General features: G+C 35.5%; 2 protein-coding genes across 2 annotated transcripts in view; one reads left to right on the top strand and one right to left on the bottom strand.

The window, feature by feature from the left end:
- RPA3 (replication protein A3) overlaps positions 1 to 21,595 on the top strand; it is an 80,817-nt gene that overhangs the window by 18,697 nt on the left and 40,525 nt on the right. The window contains exons 3-4 of the mRNA XM_030822138.1: positions 12,992 to 13,094; positions 14,321 to 14,488. The gene's annotated coding sequence lies outside the window, so the exon portion shown is untranslated. The remainder of the gene's footprint in view (positions 1 to 12,991; positions 13,095 to 14,320; positions 14,489 to 21,595) is intronic.
- Positions 1 to 21,595, bottom strand: part of UMAD1 (UBAP1-MVB12-associated (UMA) domain containing 1) — a 239,010-nt gene that overhangs the window by 180,710 nt on the left and 36,705 nt on the right. The gene's annotated exons all lie outside the window — the stretch shown is intronic.

Below are 21,595 nucleotides of genomic sequence, written 5' to 3'. Positions count from 1 at the left end.
AATGGAATAAAATAATCCTCAGAAAGCCACCTTGACCCTTCCAACATGTGGGGAGCAGGGAGAAAGCGCCATCTATGAACGGAAAGAAGGCACTCACCAGACTGCCTATTTGCCAATGCCTTGATCTTGGACTTCCCAGCCTCCAGAACTCTGAGAAATACATTGTTTACAAGCCACCAATCTATGACACTTTGTTAAAGGAGCCCAGACTGACTAAGACACCCTCCACGAAAGTAGTTATTTACTGGAGTGAGCATCTCTAAATATTTGAATAACTTGTAAGTATCACCACGCTTACTTCATGAGAAGAAAATATTAATTTTTACTTTCACTTCAGGAATTTATTTTTAAGTGTAGTTTTCTGGCTATAATCTATGAATAAACAAAAAACGTATTTCCAATTATATAAATAGTATTATTTATAACCCAGAGCTCAGTTTAGAGTTCTTAACATGCAAATTCATCTACTCATTCTCCCCCCACAAATATTTACTAAAAACTTAATATTTGTAAGGCATTATATGAGCACTAAGATTACAGAACCTTACAAGTTGTGGTGCACCAGCAGTTGTGGAATTGAAAAATATATCTGCCCTCACTTAATACAGCTTTAGGGATAAATGTGAAAAGCCTGGAGGAAGGAAGTAGTCTTTTCTGGTCCTAACCTTGGAACTAAATCTATTTCCAAGATGACCTTACAGATTGGACCATCACATCCAGGCACCACCCTAAGGATTCAGTTCTCTAGCAGTTTCTAAAGTGAAACTTTCCACTGCTCCTGTTTAGTTCAGTCTGGTGCCACTATTTTTAAACAGCTTAATGATTTTCCTATTTTAGTGTAAGTAAAAACTAAACAAAACTGTACTTCTAATTCAAAAATTCTTACAAAATTCTAAGGAACTAAGGATATTAAATTTTTCACTTGAGGTCCAAGTTTATGAGTGATTAAAGCATAAATATATTTAAGTTTTAAATCAGTTGGATAAAGAATCAATGAAAACTAAAAACTAAATCTGTTATATTATTAAAATGAGTCTGATAGGAAGGAAAAACACAAATGCATTCTTAGAATTCTATTCTGGCATTCCCATAATCAGTGAACTCAGCACCCCTTGAGAGTTGGGGGAACCCAGCCAGGCACGGTGGCTCACACCTATAATCCCAGCACTTTGGAAAGCCGAGGCGGGCAAAGATCAGCCTGGGCAACATAGCAAACCTGGTATCTACTCCCCCCACACACACACAGAAACTATATAAAAATTAACTGGGCATGATGGTGCACCTCTGTAGTCCCAGATACTTGGGGGGCTGAAGTGGGAGAATCATTGAGCCCAGGGAAGTCGAGACTTCAGTGAGCTGTTATCAGACCTGGGCAACAGGGTGAGACTGTCTCAAAAAAAAAAAAAAAAAAAGAGAGACAAGAGAGTGAGTTGGTGGAAACGAAATCCACAGCCAGAAATGTCAGTGTCTGGTTTTTGGCTCCAAATCACTTTGAGGTGAATTCATCTTAAGACAAGATTCCTATTTACCTTACCACTAAATAGTCATTAAAGAAGTGGAGCAGGTAATTATTAAGAGCTGGAGAAAGAAGGTTGAAAGGATGCTCCAAACCAAATTTAAGAAGCTGAGGCTGTGGCACCCACATTACAACTGGGCTACTTGCTAGTCAAAACTGTGGAATCAACTGCCTAAACAGGATCTCCAGTTATATGAAATACAACAAAAAAAGAAAAAAGGAAAAAACAGACAGAATAAAGCCTGCAATGATTCAACCTCAAACACATTTTGTTAAATCAGATGGATCTGGTTCTAGAAGTGACTTCTAAAGAAGAGGCTAAGCTGTAAAAACACTGAAAGTCAACTTATAGCTACTTCTCAATCAAAACTTCTACCAGTTTGGTTGAAATTGATGGCAGAGATGCAGCAGGAAACGCACCATTATATAAACCTTATTTTAAAAAGCACTAAAAAAATTTTCTCTAGTTACTTCAAGAATGGGAACTGTTATATTTTGCAATCTTCTCACAGAAATAAATCTGCCCTGTCTATATCTTACTAAATTTCATCCAAAAACACTAATGAAGCATATAGCAATTCAAAATAAATAATATCACATCAGATATAGAACTACCTGTTTATTCTTAGTGCCTGTCAGCACAGTGTCTAACTCATGCGCATTTAGTAAGTATTTGATTCAGATAACATATTGTCTAGCCAGAACCTAAAGTGCAGAAATTCTCTATTTCTAATTAAAAGAAATGCACATTCTAACAATCAAATGAGTAGTGGGGTCAGCTTGCTAAGGAATCCAATCCAGGCAACTCCCCAAAGTTTTTATTTCACAGCCCTCATGAAGGTGAGCTGAGGGAATATCAAAATTTTCCTCTGAAAACACTTCTGGTCTCAAACAGAGAGTCATTTAAGCAATGGAAAAACTCTGATTTATACTTCTCAAATTGGAAGATGGATACCCAAGAGTACATGCACCATGTGAAAAGAGGCATAATGACAAAGAAAAAATACAGTAAATCTCATATCCTCTAGTTTACTATTTGATGCTACATAATTTAAAGCATTTTATGTTAAAATAACCACAGCTTTATTATACACTGGGTGCTAATGTCACATGAATTTGATAATACCAGCTTAAAAAATTAAAAATGTCTTTAAAGTTAGGTGCCCACCCCAAGGGCTTTAGCAGGTACATATTCATGCTTCTTCCTTCCTGAGATACTTGGAAAATTTTGAGCAGGACTGCCACAAAAGGAAGCCACAATAATGTTTCAAAATGAATTTTACATTAGCCATTTTTTAAAGTTTCCAGTAGGTACCCATAAGATATCTGTTTTAAGAAAATAACTTACAGGAAATGAAAGAAAATGGACAATTTATCTGTTTCATAGGTGTTTTAGAAAAAAAAAATGCTGCAACTTGTCTGGCAGAATAGAGGATCTGATATTAAAGCAATAAACACTAAGCAGTTCTTTGGGAAAATAATTAGATAGCAGAAGATATTATTCCTAGATAATAAGGAATCTGTTCAGAAAGCCAAACAATCAGCACTATTGCAAAGTGTATCAAAGGGTCTGGTACACATTCCATCAAGAAGTGGAATATGATCATCAAGATTTTAAAGGGTGAAAAAATAATTTTTTAAATAAAAAGAAAAGCAAAACAATCTGACTTATCCTGACCGAAAGTCATCTGATCTATCACAAGACCATTCCTACTGACTGCTTGGAATGTGTACTAAGACAGAAGTTATATAGACCTTGGAGCAAAGACAGGGTGTTTACTGAGCTCGCTAAGCTTAGGTCAGAGCTGGTTCCACTTCACATAGTCAAATGCCCAGGAAAAATCAATAAATCTGTGACTAGTCTTATGTTATTCTTAACAGATTTCAGATGGAATGTCTGAAAAGGGCAGCCTTTAAAAAAAAAAAAAGAAGAAGAAGAAGAAGAAAGAAAAAGAGAGAACATCTACATTTTAGTGTAGTTTCACAGGGCCCTACCTATAGAGTTAATAAGGGTAAACCAGTTGGCAAGAATCAGTGCCCACTATTGAGAGCTGACTTTGAGCAGTTCTAGAAGCAGAAAATCTTTATGGAGTGCTTTATTTAGCTGGAGCATGTGAGTCATTTGTTCTGTATGAGGGAGAGCTACTGGCAACAAATGAGGAAGAGCCTTCAGATCAATAAATTTCAGACAGTTGACACTGGTTAATAGCTGGGGAGAAATACACTTCCCTGGGATGAAATGACATCTGAATTTCTACAATTTTACTAACCAAATTCATATAACAGGTTACCTCTTCCCAAATCAGGTCTTGTGGTCAGTTCCAGTGGCTACGCTCAGGACTTCTAAGAAGTATTTTTTTTATAGAAAATTAGAGTTTTATACTAAGATCTAGTATGATTTCACAGTTTTTACAAATTGTCTTTATCGTGATACTTCACCATCAGACCACATTTGTTTTGGGATTTTTTTTTAATCTACCTAATAATTCTTATCAACTTTGGCTAAAAGAGTGAGTCTTGTGTGAGTTCAAGGAGAAAACAAATTACACTGGTAGCCTGGGCAACATGGCAAAACCCCATCTCTACAAAAAATACAAAAATTAGCTGGGCATGGTGGTGCATGCCTCTAGTCCCAGCTACCCAGGAGGCTGCAATGGGAGGATCGCTTGAACCCAGGAGGTAGAGGCTGCAATGAGCTGTGATCATGCCACTGTAATCCAGCCTGGGCAACAGAGACCCCGTTTCAAAAAAAAATTATACTGGTAACAGTTTATCAGAAAAAAAAAAAAAAAAAAAAAAAACAGAGATATACACAGTAGGGTTTAAAAGAGCCTCCTATAGATAAAGGTCAATGATCCATGTCACTGTTTCACACCCCTGCCATGGTTGGATACTAAATCCAACCATGAGTGCATAAGATGTAGTGTGCATACTGCTGCTTAACTTATAATCAGCATTTATGACCACAGAAGACAGATGTAGAAAAATAAAGAACCTAAAGGTGACACATTGACAGATAATTCCCAACACACATAGATATTAAAGATGCCAGGTCTACATAGAACACAAGTTGTTGAGGATCCTTGCTGAGTTGCAAATGCTCAGAAGCAATGTTTTTTTTTATTCAGGGCCATGGTGTGAGGGGTCAGATCCTGTGAGTAGAAATTCCACTGCCAGAAATTCAATGTGTTACAGCTGCTAGTGCCAAAGAACATGAAAAGCTTGAGTGTTCTTGCTCTGAGACTAAACATTTAGGAAGTTCTATGCCTGAAAGTAACAAGGAAAGACCATGGTTGAGAAACATGTAACAAAAATTAAATGGACAGAATCAGAGTAAAAAAAATCAATGTATTATGTCTAGAAAAGACACAAAGACAAAGTTAGGGGATTTTTCTCTCTCTACGGCCTTTCTTATCTAATATAACATAATCATTCTGTGTTACAAATGAAATCTTAAAGTTGGCTGGGCTTGAGAATTCTCTATGAGATAAACTGTGGTGGGGAAAATGTTAACAGCAAGTAAACAAATTATTGCACGGCTACCTGGTTGGCAGCAACAGTGATTTTCTCTACTTGGAAACAACAAGCTTCTCAAAAGAAGACGTACAAATGGCAAACAGGTATATGAAAAGGTGCTCAACATTACTGATCATCAGAGAAAGCAAATCACAATTACACCAAGATACCATCTCACCCCAGTTAAAATGGCTTTTATCCAAAAGAAAGGTAATGACAAACACTGGCAAGGATATGGCAAAAGGGGAACTCTCAAACACTGTTGGTGGGAATGTAAATTAGTACAACCACTATGGAGAACAGTAGGGAGGTTCCTCAAAAAACTAAAAATAGAACTATCATATGATCCAACAATCCCACTGCTAGGTGTATCCCCAAAAGGAAGGAAATCAGGATAACAAAGATATAGCTGTACTCACATGTTTATTGCAGCACTATTCACAATAGCTAAGATTTGGAATCAACCTAAGTATCTATCAAAAGATGAATGGATGAAGAAAACGTGGTACATATGCACAATGGAGTACTATTCAGCCATAAAGAATGAGATCCTGTCATTTACAATAACATAGATGGAAAAAAGATATTATGTTAAGTGAAGTAAGCCAGGCAGAGAGAAACAAACTTCACATGTTCTCACTCATTTGTGGGAACTAAAAATTAAAATAATTGAACTCAGAGAGATAGAGAATAGAATGATGGTTACCAGAGTCTGGGAAGGACAGTGGTGGGGGTGGGGTGGGGTGGGGAATGGGGATGGTTAATGGGTACAAAAATATATAGTTCGATACAATAAGTAAGATCTGGTATTTGATAGCACAACAGGGTGACTACAGTCTGCAATAATTTGTTATACACTTTAGAATAACTGATGGAGTACAATTGGAATGTATTACAAAAAAATGATAAATGATTGAGGTGATGGATATCCCATTTACCCTGATGTGATTATTATATGTATATGCCTGTATCAAAATCTCATATAACCCATAAATATATATACCTACTATATACTCATAAAAATTAAAAATAAAAAATTACCAATAAGCACAAGAAAAGATGATCAATTATCACTAGTCATGAGGAGAAAAAGAAAACATGCTTCATTCCTTCTTTGGAATGCTCAAATATGACTCACACAGACAAATTTCCAACTACTTCATAGTGCCCCTCTATAGGTATGGAGAAAAATCTAAAGTTTTGCTCTTGTTCAAGTGTCTAATGACTCAGTTGAAAAAAACTCAGTTGCCTTCTATCAACAAAGCATTAGTATTCCAGAACAACTGACAATAATGGCAACAAAAAGAGAGATCTCAGTCCTCAGAGGGAAAGCTCTTCTTTTTAATAATTGCCATTTTAAGATAATATGAAATATTAACTTTATTATCAATACAAAAACCCACCATAGAGGAAAAATTATTACATACACTCATGGTAACTAGTGCTAATATGATTAGAGTTTATAAGTTTAAACTTAAAATATCACATAAACATCTTACAAGATATTTAAAGAAGGATATAAAACTTCACGTTCATATATTGGTAAATTATTAAAATTGTAATAAAGTCATTACAAAATAAACAAGGCATAAATTTGTGCAATCCACTAAAAGTTATAGAATTTAAATAAACAATTTTTAAAATATAGTAGAATTTCACCTTAAAATAGACCTTAATGTTTAAAGGATGCCTCCTGATACACTGGAAGTTCTAGTTTCATGAAGCTCTTTTGGGAATAAAAGAACTGCCAACATCCAGGAAAACATGAGAGAGAAACCCAAATAAAAAGTTGGTTAACTTCTTCCCCCAAAACATCTTTTCCCCTTGGAAAGTGTATATATTACTAAGCTATTGCAGAATGAATGAAAAGTTTAAGATGAGATTTTCCTATATTATACATTGGCCTTAAGTCTACCGAAATAATGTAGATAGATAGATAGATAGATATATAGATAGATAGATAGATAGATAGATAGATAGATAGATAGACAGACAGACAGACAGACAGATAGATATAGATATTTTAAGAGTAACTATTCATATTTACTTAGTAAATGTTTGGTGAATTGTATACTGGAAATAAGAAGCACAGTGCAATTTCAGTAGTAATAGTAAAATGTACTTCTGCTTTTAGAAGAACTACAGCTCCCTGAGAGATTCAAGAATTCAGGGACATATACCTTTGGGGTTCCTTTTGACTTTGGAGTTATACAAGTAATACTTGTTTATTACAGAATAATAAACTAGATATAAGTAATCAACAGGAAGAAAAAAGATTAAATTACCTGTAATCATATGATCCTTAGGTAAATGTTTTTCCTCCTACAGCTATTTTAGACACATAAAATATGTATAACAAAAAGGTTCACATGAAATATACCATTTTAAAAACCACATTTTGGCCAGGCACAGTGGCTCACGCCTGTAATCCCAGCACTGTGGGAAGCCGAGGCAGGCAGATCACAAGGTCTGATCACGAGATCACAAGACCATCCTGACCAACATGGTGAACCCCATCTCTACTAAAAATACAAAAATTAGCTGGGTGTGGTGGTGCAGGCCTGTAGTCCCAACTACTCGGGAAGCTGAGGCAGGAGAATCACTTGAACCCAGGAGGTGGAGGTTGCAGTGAGCCGAGATCACGCCACTGCACTCCAGCCTGGCAACACAGCAAGACTCCGTCTCAAAACAAACAAACAAACAAAAAATACATTTGCTTGTGTTTTGATGATAAATTACTAAAAGTGGAATTTCTAAGGCAAAGGGAATCAGTCTACCTTGTTAAAGCTTCTGATACATATTGACAATTTGTCTTCCAGAAAGACTGTATGAATATAAATTTCCACCAGCTTAGAGGCAGGTGGGTGCACATAGCATTCAATCCATTTGCCTGTTTTCTCTGGGCTTTCATTCAGTGTCATTCTTCTCTCTTGGAATGTCTTTTTCCTCTTATTTCTACCACGTGGTCTGCAGGAGTACACGAAAAAAGTTATAATTCTCCGCATGACTACTAGCAGCACCAATTTTTGTCTCTACTCCTGCCCACATTATTTTCCTGGTGGGGACTAGACTATACCTCCCCATCCCCCTCCACCACCACCAGACCCTTCTCTACCTGCTGACTAGCTGCTTTCCAGAGTAAGGGAAAATGGTGATATGTGTGCGAGAGTGCAGAAAAAGGGGGCGAAGTACTCTGTTTCATTTACAGAATAGAACCCCAGGGGTAAAGAGGAATAACTGTTGATAGCTACAGTTATCAACATACTGTACTATGTGTAGAAGCTTAGTTTTTTCTCAATCTAACTTCATCTCAGTTTCTAGCATTAAACTGTCACTCCTAAGTTTTGGAACAGTTATAAAATTTTTCCTTCCATATTTGCATGAGTATTTTAATACAAGATTAGTCGGGGCTAAACTGAGCTACTAGCCAGATAAAATTTTAACTAAAAAAATCTTCATGACTTTTGTTTGGCAGCTGGTAAACCACTTTTACCCTCCTGAGAAAGAACTCAATGTATCAGAAAACACTTCAATACCATCAAATTTTAATTCAATAAAGATTAGAATAAATTAGGGATTTGTCAGTCTCTTTAAATACATAGAACAAAAAAGGATAACTAAAATGTAAAGCTCTTTCTAAGAAAACTTTGGAGATAAAAATCCAATTTACTTCCTCAGTCACTGGATAGAGAATCTATGCCCCAGCAAAGTGATCTGAAATGCATAAGATGAGAAAGAAAATAAGCAGCAGAGTTCCCATCTTCTCCTTCGAAACGTAATCTCTTCATATAGTGAATGTCATGCAGGGCTTGAAGTCAAAATGCTCTTTGCAGGGCAATATCAAATATTGATATTTTAAATTCTATAATACAAACTGTCATTTTAGATGAAATTACGTATTTAGTAATTCTAAGTTTAAATTGCTATTAATGTTCGGTTTATTTTAATTGAATATAAAATCATGATTACGACTACAAATATCTAAAGAACAGTTATAAAAGTAGATATTATCAGTTGTTTACAAGTTTTTTTCCTCGAATAACCATTTTTTCCTTATTCATACATTTTATCTGCCTAATACTTGCTTGAAAATTAATGGTGGCTCTTTCTAGAATTTAAGGAAAATTTTGGAATGAAAAACCTGAAATTGCATCAGTTTTTTTCCCCTACAAACTGTAAAAAGACCACCATTATTCAATGTTGGCAGCATAACACCTCTGCCCAGTTCCAGGAAGGGTCACATGGAGCAAAAATTGAGAAATACAGGTTTGTACCATGCTGAGCTCTACATGCTTCAGGGTCCTGTAACCTTGGAGACCTAGAAGGAGCAGAAAGAAATTGCACTCCTTTAGGGGATAAAAAACATTTAAATATATCTGGACCGAAAACATTAAAATATATTTGATGTATTTACATATTTTCATAACAGGTATAAATCATAATTGAACTTCTGTGGTGAAAATTTAACCCAACTTTAGCAATAAAAAGATGCCTACAGGCTAGAAAAGCATTTATATGTGAAGGGAATGCTTTCACTATAATTGGTTCATACCATAATTTGGCATTTCATATAAGGTAGCTCAATACTATATTTACCTTCCTTTCTCTCCTTACCAAAAACAAAAGAGTTTACATATATTAAAGTACTCTCAATATATAAATATCAAACAGAAATATTTACATATATGGCTATTTAGAATTATCCCTAAGATGTCCTTTTAGCTCTAAAACTTATGTGCTGCATCACCCCACCTTATAATTGCAAAATATTTAAAAACTGCAGCTCAATTTATAATAAAAAAAACATTTAAAAATACAATATTTTTTCTTACCTTTAAAACTCTTCTTTAACATCTGACATACTGGGCATGATTAATATTCAACTCCAGTAAAAACATAATATATACTTGGTTTTAAACTTTATAAAGTGATTTTGGAACTAGAAATTTGGGATGGTAAAAGGAAACACATACACTTCAATTTTTCTCCTGAACTTCCATGCTTAAAAAAAAAAATTATGGTTTCATTTATTGCCTTCAACATTTTGGAAATACATTTCCAAATATGTAACATTTAAAATATGTGAGGGATACAGGTGAGCTGCTAGTTAAAGACTACATTATCATTAGCAGAATTGCTGACTTAATAACATAACTAGTCCAGATTAGTAAAGGAATCCCTGCCTAATATCAGTAATACGTTCCTGAAAATCAAATGGGTGGGAAAACATAATGGCAAGCCTATTTCCCATCACTTTAGATGGGAAAAATTACAATGTGGAATACATCATCTAAAACCCTCAACCAATTTCTTAAAACATCACTAAAACACAGTAAAAACGCCTATATGTAAGTAGCAAACTATTATGTGAGCATGTTAAACTTGTTTCCTGATCACCAGTTAGTATGGTTGTTAATCACTAGCTGCTTTGTAGCAGTAATATGGTCTCCCTTGGTACCAGCAATACCCAAAATGCACAACATTTTTGATGGCAGTGGGTATACCATTCAAAATGTTTACTTATGACTCTGACAATCTATTAATTTCATTTAAAATTGAACTCCAGACTATTTCCAATTGTTTTGAGTTTAGAAAGACATAAATATAAATGTTTTCTATATAGACACAGACTGAAGAGCTTTATTGATATATACATATAAATACATTTCCATGAAGTTTGGGCATGAAAAACAGGGGCTCTACCAAGAAAAGATTATCCAGGGAGATAGCATTACAAGCACATCTGTCAAACATCAGTGCAGACATTTTCAGCTGCAAGTAACATAAACCTAGCTAAAAGTGGCTTAAACTTTAATGGGGGAATTTATTATCTCACCTAAAAAGTCCAGAGGTAAACAGCTCCCAGGTTAGTGAATAGGTCAGTTCAACAATGTCATCATGGTTGCTTCCTCATTTTACTCTGCCATCTTTGACATATTACCTCTGTCTCAAGCTAGCTCTCCTAAGCAAAGTTGGCAATGATAGACAAAACATCATCAGCCATTTCACCCAGATCAAGTAACTGCCACGGGAAGAGGTGGCTGTCTCTTCTGTCTGTATCTGCCCATGAGTCTCTCAGTTGATCTTCCTTCATGTCAGAAATGTGATGGGTACCCATTCCTAAGCCAATCACTGGCAAGGTGAATTAGACTACCATGGCTGGCTTAGGCAAATGAGCACTGACTTTCTGGGTCTGGGAATAAGGTTGGCTCTCCTAAAATGCATGGTCAAGCAGAGGTAGGGAAGTAAAGGAAGCCCCTCCTCCCCAGAGTAAGGCAGGCTTACTCTGAATGCTTACTAATTTGCATTTATATAACTAAATAAAATAAGTATAATTTAAATCCAAGTAATAGATAAGTTAAACAAAGACTTATTTTCATTGGAGAAAATACCTTAATAGAAGATATTACCAAGTTTTCTAACCAAATATTAAATGATTTACAAGTCATTACAAAACCTATTAACAATATACGGACTGAGGATCAGCTTTTTGAAAGTCATATGCTTACAATTTTGTAAAATACGCAGTGGGTTAGATGTCCTTTAGGAGGTTACAACATAATTGGCAAGACATACAAAAATAAAGGCGTAAATAACATTACAAAACAATAATATAAGAGCTGCTACAAAATACCATATGATTAAGAAGCAAATAAATGATAGAAGATTCACAACATGAGATCAAAAAGAGAGCTATCTAGAAACTGAGGAAGCCTCGAGAGAGATTTCATCTGAGATGTTTACAATGAACAGGACACAGACAAAATGAAACAAGCTGGGCACTCTGCATGAGAAAACACTGGGCTGAGGGCAAGGGAGCAGAAAAACACCTTGGATTAGAATAGTCAGTGAAAAGGCAAACCATGAGCAAATAATCACTACTAATTATAAGTAAGTTTTCCTTTTTAAGATAACAAGTAAAAAGGTTCTCACATTCTACTTTCTGAAGCCAAACTAGTAAAAGTACCCAATGAGATATGCCCCACCTGACAACAACTCTCCCACCTTTACCATTAAGATAAAAATATCCTAAGACATCACAGCCCAAGTAGCTAGTAAACCAACGCAACATCTAAAAAAGTAATTAATATTTTGGGGGTTACAGATCTTTGAGAATCTGATGTAATGCAGGGAATGTTCTCCCCCCAAAAATACAAGCCTAAAATTTTACATGTAGTGTCAGAAGTTTCCAGACCACTGCATGCAGCCCTCCAAACTCATCATGGGTTAAGAACCCCTAACATAGCAACAGCAACAGGGACAATGACTGCTTATCTCAGTTATCAACTTCTTCAAGCCATCATCAACAAGCTATTTCAGGGGTTACAGTTTTCCTTTGGTGCTGCCAAGCATATTTTCAGCTGGTGCATCAGGAAATGATGGATGCCAGAAATAAAAATCAGTCATTCCATAAGTTTACAGCTTAGTTATTTGACTTAGAATACTTAAAATTTTCAGAGCAATTACTCCTTTAAGTCAGTAGCACTATAGTGTAAACCTTGAATATCATGTATTTAATACTTATCATTAAAAATATGAGTGTGTATGTATAGTCATAAAAGTACATATCATTTTTGATGGAAATACCAGTTGTAGGAAGTGAATCCTTTTCAAATTTAACTGATAACCAGAGTTTGGCAGCAATTCTCTTTAATAATGTTCTGCTAGTTAATGCACACTTTAAACACTTCAGCTTTTAGTGAGTGTGAATAGACTTTCTGGTGGACTGATCATATAAGCACAGATCAGCCTTCCAGTTTGAGATGAGGGAAGGCCTATATGTGGCCCTGGCAGGGCGCACACCATTCCTTTGCCTACAACATACATCATTAGTGATCCCCAAATTCTTTCCAGCTAAACTAAGTGCTACCTCAGAATCATTCTCCCAAGCATTTCACTGAACTGCCCAGGGTCAGCAAAAGAATTACAATTTCATTGTACTCCCTTTTGTCAGTACAGATCTGTGTACACAGTTTCCTTTTGCTTCATCCCCTCCAACAATGTAATGAAGACACCATGATATCATTAACATTTCACACAAAAGGAAAATGAGGCTGAAATGGTAAGTAGCCTGCTCAAAATCATACAGCAAGTAAATGACAGAACTTAAATAGAATCCAAATACTATTATTTCCAGTTCAGTACCTGTATTACTTAGGGCTTGGTTCATCTGCAAATGACATAATAAAATAGTTGCTCAAACAGAACAGAACTTTGTGTCTCACATAAAGGAAGTTCAAAGGAAAGTTCAAAGGACTGGTATGGCAACTTCACAGCTCTTTGACTTCACTCTTCAGCTATCCTCACAACATACCCTAGTTCTCATGGTCTTAGATGGTGGCTAGAATTCTACATAATCATCATATCCACATTCCAGGATAAGGGAAGTGGGGGCAGGGGAGAGGAGTAAGGAAGGTACACAGCAGTGTGTTTTTAAAAGATTTCCTAGAATCTGCAACACAACATTTCTTCTTATATCCTACTGGCCAGAAACTTCATCATAATCTTCACACCTAACTGGAAAATGGCCACATGGCAAGATAAAGGGGGAAACAGATATTGAGGGACTAGTAGTGTCTGCCCCATGTCACAGTGAAGCTAAAGAAGATTTAAAAGGTTAAATTATCAGGTGTTCAGAAAAATAACTTGCAGCATGATGGTTCTGGAAAGTTTATTAATTTGTTGTTGTTGTTTCTCTGACTTACTCTGTCAACCTGGTATGAGTATATGTGCATGCTTTCTCAGTGATGCATTCAGGACATGATGCTGCAATTAGTTTTTTCATTAAAAGATAATTCTCAATCTTGATGAAACTATAAAAATTATCTACCTTTTTAAAAAATTCTCAATAAATTTCTGATAAAAAATACAAAAAAAAACCCCATAACTTTACTGCTTTAAAATGGTCTGATAGTTCCTTACTGCCAATGGGATAACATTCTAACATTTGAGAAGGCCACACAAGGCCCACAAACCATGTTTCTGGACACACTTCCCAGTAGAGGCCCTGATACACCCTCTCTATTCAGCCAAGAATACTGGCCATGCCTATGTATCAGATTCTTCTGAAGCTACATAACTTTACACAATCTGCCCCATCACCTAGAATGGTTTTGCTCCTCTATCATACCTTATAAAAATAATCATTCCAGCAATTCTCAGACGTCAGTATGCATAAAAATACTGTAGAGTAAAACAGTCAACTCTTCCCAAGTAGCTATACTAAATGCATTGCTTGTTTAAAATGCTGATTCTCTGGCTATAGCTCCCAAAATTCTGTTTCACTAGGTGTGGGCAAGGCCCAGGAATCTGGAGCATCCCCACCAAGCAGCAGAGCACCTGGGATAGAGAAAGTGCTCAAGAATGTTCACTTACGGATTACTATAATCAAAAAAAGATACCACACTAATTTACCACATTCTTCTTACTTATTTAATGAGATATTATTCTTCCAAGGTAAGGCCATAATTCTATCATGATATAATGAAGGAAGAAAACACGTAATTTTTTTTTTTTTTTCAGATCAGGAGTGAAAGTTTATTAAAAAGCTTTAGAACCGTACGGAAAGGAAAGAAAAGAAGAAAAGTACAATTTGGAAGAGGGTCAGGCAGGCAACTTGAGAAACCAAGTGGGCCAACACTTAAATTTTTTAGAAATTCACACTTATAAAGATTAATGTGGCCAGGCGCGGTGGCTCATGCCTGTAATCCCAGCACTTTGGGAGCCTGGGGCGGGCGGATCACGAGGTCAGGATATGGAGACCATCCTGGCCAACATGGTGAAACCCCTTCTCTAACTAAAAATACAAAACTTGGCTGGCATGGTGGCGCACACCTGTAGTCCCAGCTACTTGGAAGGCTGAGGCAGGAGAATCGCTTGAACCCATGAGGCAGAGGTTGCAGTGAGCTGAGATGGCACCACTGCACTCCAGCCTGGAGACAGAGCAAGACTCGGTCTCAAAAAAAAAAAAAAAAGATCAATGTGTAAGCCCAATAATAATTCTTCCCTTCATAATATGCATTGGTTGCATGCAATGAATTAAAAAAACAGATGTTCAATATGATAATTACTTAAGTATAAAAGAATATTGTATTACTAAGATTACCAGAAAGACATTCAGGTCTTCCAACCCTATATGAATTACTCATACAAGGTAGAATATTCATACTGTACATTTTACTTAGAGTCTCATCCTCATTATCTATATCTTTAATATAATGAAATAATAAAGTTTAAATAAATATGAAAGCCACTCATCATAATTTTCGAGTAAAATCTGACAAAATGTGAAGTTACAACATTAGTAAAGCCTGTAAGGAAACAGTAGGAGAAATTCCATTTACATAACATGGTGTGCATACTTAAAATGTTTTCCCTACAGATATTGTATGGAATAAGCACCCTTCAAGGAAATAGTACCATAGTGAAACAGTCAACTACCCCCAAATAGCTGTATTAAAACATGGCTGCTTGAATGCGTTAGCCTGATTTTTAAAAAGTACCTCAGATGCTGGTTTGAAAAGTTTACAGCTGTTAATCTGTCAAATAATTTCACATAAATTCATAGTTCTACTATGGCTAAAGCCAGAGTCATAGATCAGTTGGAATTCACATTGTATAATTAATTTAATAAAATGCTTCCCAGTTGTTCCACTGATTTTTCAAAAAACATCTAAGGTTTCAAAAACTGTCAGCACTCCGTATCCATGAGCTCCTCATGGGTGGATTCGACCAACACTGGATCAAAAATATTCAGAAAAAAAAATTGCTTGTGGTTGCCAAGCCTGGTGGCTCAGGCCAGTAATCCCAACACTTTGGGAGGCCGAGGGGGGTGGATCACTAGAGGCCAGGAGTTCAAGACCAGCCTGGACAACATGGTGAAACCCCATCTCTACTAAAAATACAAAAAAAAAAAAAAAAATTAGCCAGGAATGGTGGCACACGCCTGTTATCCCAGCTACTCAGGACTCTGAGGCATGAGAATTGCTTGAACGTGGGAGGCAGAGGTTGGAGTGAGCCAAGATCGTGCCACTGCCACCAGCCTGGGTGATGGAGTGAGACACTGTCTCAAAAAAAAAAAAAATTGCATCTGTGCTAAACATGTACAGGCTTCTTTTCTTGTCATTATTCCTCAAACAACACAGTAAAACAACTGTTTACATAGCATTTACATTGCATTAGGTATTTTAAGTACTCTAGGGATGATTTAAAGTATATGGGAGGATGTATGCAGGTCATACGCAAAAACTATACTCTTTTATATCAGAGGGTTGAGCGTCCATGGATTTTGGTATGAGCGGGGGTCTTGGAACCAATTTCCCACAGATACCAAGGGAAAACTGTATATTACTCATAGAAAATGAATTTCAGCTGGAAGCAGTGGCTCACGCCTATAATCCCAGCAGTTTGGGAGGCCAAGGCAGGCGGACCACCTGAGGTCAGGAGTTTCAGACCGGCCTGGCCAACATGGTGAAACCCTGTCTCTACTCAAAATACAAAAATTAGGCAGGCGTGGTGGTGCGTGCCTGTAATCCCAGCTACTTGGGAGGCTGAGGCAGGAGAATCACTTGAACCCAGGAGGCGGAGACTGCAGTGAATAGAGACCGCGCCATTGCACTCCAGCCTGGGCAACAAGAGCAAAAACTCCGTCTAAAAAAAAAAAAAAAAAAAGGAAAAGAAAACAAATTTCATTTCATAGGATTATGTATGAAGCTTTCTACTCTCTTTCTATTTAATGATTTAATACACTGAAGGAAATGTAATTACCCAGAAATTCTGTGGTTTTATTTGCTTTTTGTTTATGGCTCAACTAAAAAAGAAACTGTAACTTTATATTTTATGAAGTCTGTTTCAAAGTGTCTCAACACATTATTTGATGATGGACAATTATTAGAGAGTGAACTGTAGTGCTTCTCAGCCTTGCATGACCTCTAGAATCATCTGGAGAACTGTGGGGGGAAAAAAATCAATTCCTGGGCCTAATCCCAGGACCTTTTAATCAGAATCTAGGAATGGGTCCCAGCACCAGTATTTTTTTCTAAGTATCCCCTAATGCACAGAAGGGTTAAAATCACAGAGTTAGAGAGATAGATCCCTAATTTACATTTGAGTCAACTAAATCCACTGAGTCCCCGAAAAAAATGAATGACTTTCCCACAATTAATTGTGCCAAACAGAAGGCTCAGTTCTGCCTCTGAGTACAGTTGGCACCTCTCCTCTTCCTTCATGCAATTGCCTTTCACTGTACATTCAAGGAGTTAAGGAAGGGTGGTGCACCCCACACGGGGACGGACTAACCTAACTTTTTCACCTCCGAAAAACTGAAACTGAAACGCTGCTAGATTAACAGGTAAACCAGAATCAGATAACAGTGACTGAAAATACTGTTAATTCTATCCATTAGACATACAACTCCACATTTCTTAATAGAAAAACAAGCATCTACATAATGAAGTTAGCTGAAAAATCCTGGCATACTTGCTTTACAATTTAAAGGTCAAAAGTAAAAACACACAAATTGCTAAGTAAATTAAATGTAAATCGAGTTTTTCTGGATATCCCGATACGTGGGTAAGGAGACAGCGATACAGTAAGTTGCTTTTTAATCCATAAACACTCTAATTTTTTAAAGATCTGGTATACATTTTTTGTAAGAAAAGTGAATAATAATAGGAAGCACATGTTGAAAACCTGTTTAGTTTTTGTCACTGTTTTAATTAAAGCCTTCAACCCTAGACAGAATCAAAGTGACTTACTGTCCCTCATTCCTTAGAATGTAAATTTTTATGTACACAGCTAAATTTCCACTTTTAAATAAAGGAAACAACACAGCGATGAAGAGACTACCTTTAAAAGTTCCATATAAAAATATGATAGTTTAACTGAAGTATGTATATGTGGTTTGGTTCCCAGAATAAGGAATTCAGTAGGAGATAATCTTAAAAATAACTCACTTCTTTTCAATATCTGATCATTTAGACTGGAAAACAGAAGGTAAGACTAAATTACATATTTCAATATGTTTTAAGGATTTTAAAAGGTGAAATCTAAGCTGCTGTGAATTATTAAATTGTGGTTCTAAATTCAGCAAGTGTTACAAAATAATTAGCTTAATGGAAACTAGAAGTTCTTATGCCCTACTTTAAGAAGCACCTGCATATTCTGAAAACCATGATGCATTTCAGTTGTACTGTAACCCAATTCCTTTAATCTCTACAATAGTGTTTGCCCAATTTCATTCTGCCTGCTTCAAAGTTATATTCAATATTTGGTCAACAATATTAGTGAACCAACAACAATTCCTAAATTGTTCCTTTTCATTTATATCCTATTATTTTTTGTTGTTATTTTTCCTTCTTTTTGCTATAACATAATAAGCTAATTCATGCTTTTGTCTTAGTTTTGGAAGGAATTATATCCTAACATTTATGCAATATCCCTTTTCCTAACTTAAAATAACTATGAGCTTGCCACTACACTGGTAAATTTGTAATCAACTTAAAGATAATGTCTTAAAAGTACAATTAAACATGTCCTAACAGAAGAAAACCCTGGTAATTACGAATAGTGCTGTGCTTGCTGGATTTTTAAATAGTAGTATAAGGCTATGAAAAATCGCCACCCAGTGATGCAAATGAAAACTGCAATTTGTTTTTGTGTAAAATGAGTACCCTGGAGGATTACTTCAACTTCATTACTGAATGAAGGAATAGCTATTACCTTCTTAAGTGAATAGGAACTGGTTACAAGGGAAAGGATGTTTTTCTACAAGAATTTTTTTCCCTTATTCTTATTCAGCACACTAGACATTTTACAAAGGCTAAAAGCTTTGGAAATCTTAATGGGGAGAAAGGTTTTCCCTCCAAATGTGAGCTAACTGTATATGAACAGCCCAGATATTCCTATTACCAAAACAAGTGTCTAGACTCTGCCCAGACCTGAATTTCAAGTCATGATGTGTTGATTCCATCAACTCTGCAATGCCATCTAATAATTGTGACCTAAAACCTATTTGTGTTAAGCAGAAATGCTTGCCTAGGGGAAAAGGTATTCTCAAGTGGAAAAAAATAGATAATTTATAGCTTAAACAACATAATTTACTCTGACCTTTCTAGAAATGGGTTATAAAGGCCACATAAGGAGATAATCTAACAAATTCTGTAGTGTCCATATTGATAAAAACTTGTTGCTACAAATATCATCATGTTTATAAGTCTTTATTTAGTTGTATCATTTAGACATCAACAAACACACAAACCAACAAAATATATTTATTTTTCTGTAATGCACCTATTGCACACGATGCCACAAAAAAGTTACGTGAATATATGCTAATCACAATATATGTGTATGCAACTAAAAAAACTATCAGAACTAATAAATAAATTCAGTAAGGTTACAGGATACAAAATCAACAGCATTTTTATATGCCAACAGCAAACAATTTGAAAAATAAACCAAGAAAGTAATCCCATTTATAAAGCTACCAGTAAAATAAAATACTTAGGAATAAATATAATCAAAGTGAAAGATCTCTAAAATAAAAATCATAAAATACTGGTGAAAGAAACCAAGCAGAACACACATAAAAAAATGGAAAGATATTCCATATTTATGGATTGGAAGAATCAGTATTGTTAAGATGTCCGTACTACCCAAAACAATCTACAGATTCAATGCAATCACTATCAAAATACCAAAGACATTCTTCACAGAAATGGAAAAAATAATCCTAACATTTATATAGAATCACAAAAGACCCAGAGAAGCCAAAACTGTTCTAAGCAAAAAAAAAAAACAAAATTAGATGAATCACACTACCTGACTTCAAATTATACTAAAAAGCTATAGTAACTAAAATAGCACAGTACCGGCATAAAAACAGACACATGGACCAATGGAACTAAATACAGAACCCATGAATAAATTCACACATTTACAATGAACTCATTTTCAACAAAGGTGCCAAGGACATAGATTGGGAAAAGGAAGTCTTGAATCAGTGGTGCTGGGAAAACTGGATATCTATATGCAGAAGAATAAAACTAGACCCCTATCTCTTGCCACATGCAAAAATCAAATCAAAATGGATAAAACACTTAAATCTAAGACCTGAAACTATGAAACTACTAGAAGAAAGCATTGGGCAAACGCTACAGGACAGTAATCTGAACAAAGATTTCTTGAGTAATACCCCACAAGCACAGGCAACCAAAGCAAAAATGGAAAAATGGGATTACATCAAGTTAAAAGGCTTCTGCACAACAAAGGAAATCATTAATCAACAGTGAAGAGACAACCCATAGAATGGGAGAAAATATTTTCAAACTAGTCATCTGACAATGGATTAATAATCAGTATATATAAGGAACTCAAACAACTCAACAGGAAAAAATAAAATCATCCAATTTTAAAATGGGCAGGCCAGGCGTAGCAGCTCACGCCTGTAATCCCAGCACTTTGGGAGGCAGAGGCAGGAAGACGGCTTGAGCCTAAGAGTTTGAAAGTAGCCTGAGTAACATAGTGAGTTATTGTCTCTTAAAAAATATATATATATTTTTATCTATATATATTTATCTATAAATTAAATATATAAATATATATTTATTATATAAAATTAAATATATATTAAATAATATGTAAATATATATATTTATATATATCTGAATAGATATTTCTCAAGACATACAAAATGACCAATAGGTATATTAAAAAAAGTTCAATATTGTTGATCATCAGAGAAATGCAAATCAAAATAAAAATGAGATATCATCTCAACCCAGTTAAAATGGCTTTAATCCAAAAGATAAGCAATAACAAATGCTGGCAAGGAGGTGTAGAAAAGGGACCTCATATCCTGGTGGCAGGAATGTAAATTAGTACAGCCACTGTGAAGACCAGTATGGAGATTCCTCAAAAAACTGAAAACAGAACTACTACATGATACAGCAATTCTACTGCTGGGTACATACCCAAAAGAAGAAATCCGCATATCAAAGGGACGTCCATATTCCCATGTTTATTGCAGTACTATTCACAATAGCCAACATACAGAATCAACCTAAGTGTCTCCATCAACAGATGAATAGATAAAGAAAATGTGGTACATATACACAATGGAATACTATTTAGCCATAAAAAAGAATGAAATCCTGTCCTTTGCAACAACATAGATGGTACTAGAGGAGATCATGTTAAGTGAAATAAACCAGGCACAAAAAGACAAATTTCACATGTTCTCACTCATATGTGGGAGCTCAGTTTTTTTTAAATTGAACTCACGGAGATAGAGAATAGAATGATGGTTACCAAAGGCTAGGAAGGGTAGCAGAAAGAGGGAAATAAAATGGGGATGGATAATGGGTACAAAAATACCATTAGATAGAAGGAATAAGATCTAGTATTTGGTAGCACAATAGGGTGATTATAGTTAACAATAATTTATTGTATATTTTTAAATAACTAAAAGAGTGGAAATTGAATGTTGCTAACACAAAGAAATAATTGCTTGAAGTGATAGATATCCTAATTACCCTGATTTGATCACTACACATTATAAGCCTG

Source organism: Nomascus leucogenys, chromosome 11 (assembly GCF_006542625.1).
Source record: "Nomascus leucogenys isolate Asia chromosome 11, Asia_NLE_v1, whole genome shotgun sequence".
In the NCBI taxonomy this organism is placed as follows: Eukaryota; Metazoa; Chordata; class Mammalia; order Primates; family Hylobatidae; genus Nomascus; species Nomascus leucogenys.
The sequence above is the reverse complement of the archived record's forward strand: the minus strand, read 5'-3'. Positions and strand labels throughout refer to the sequence as shown.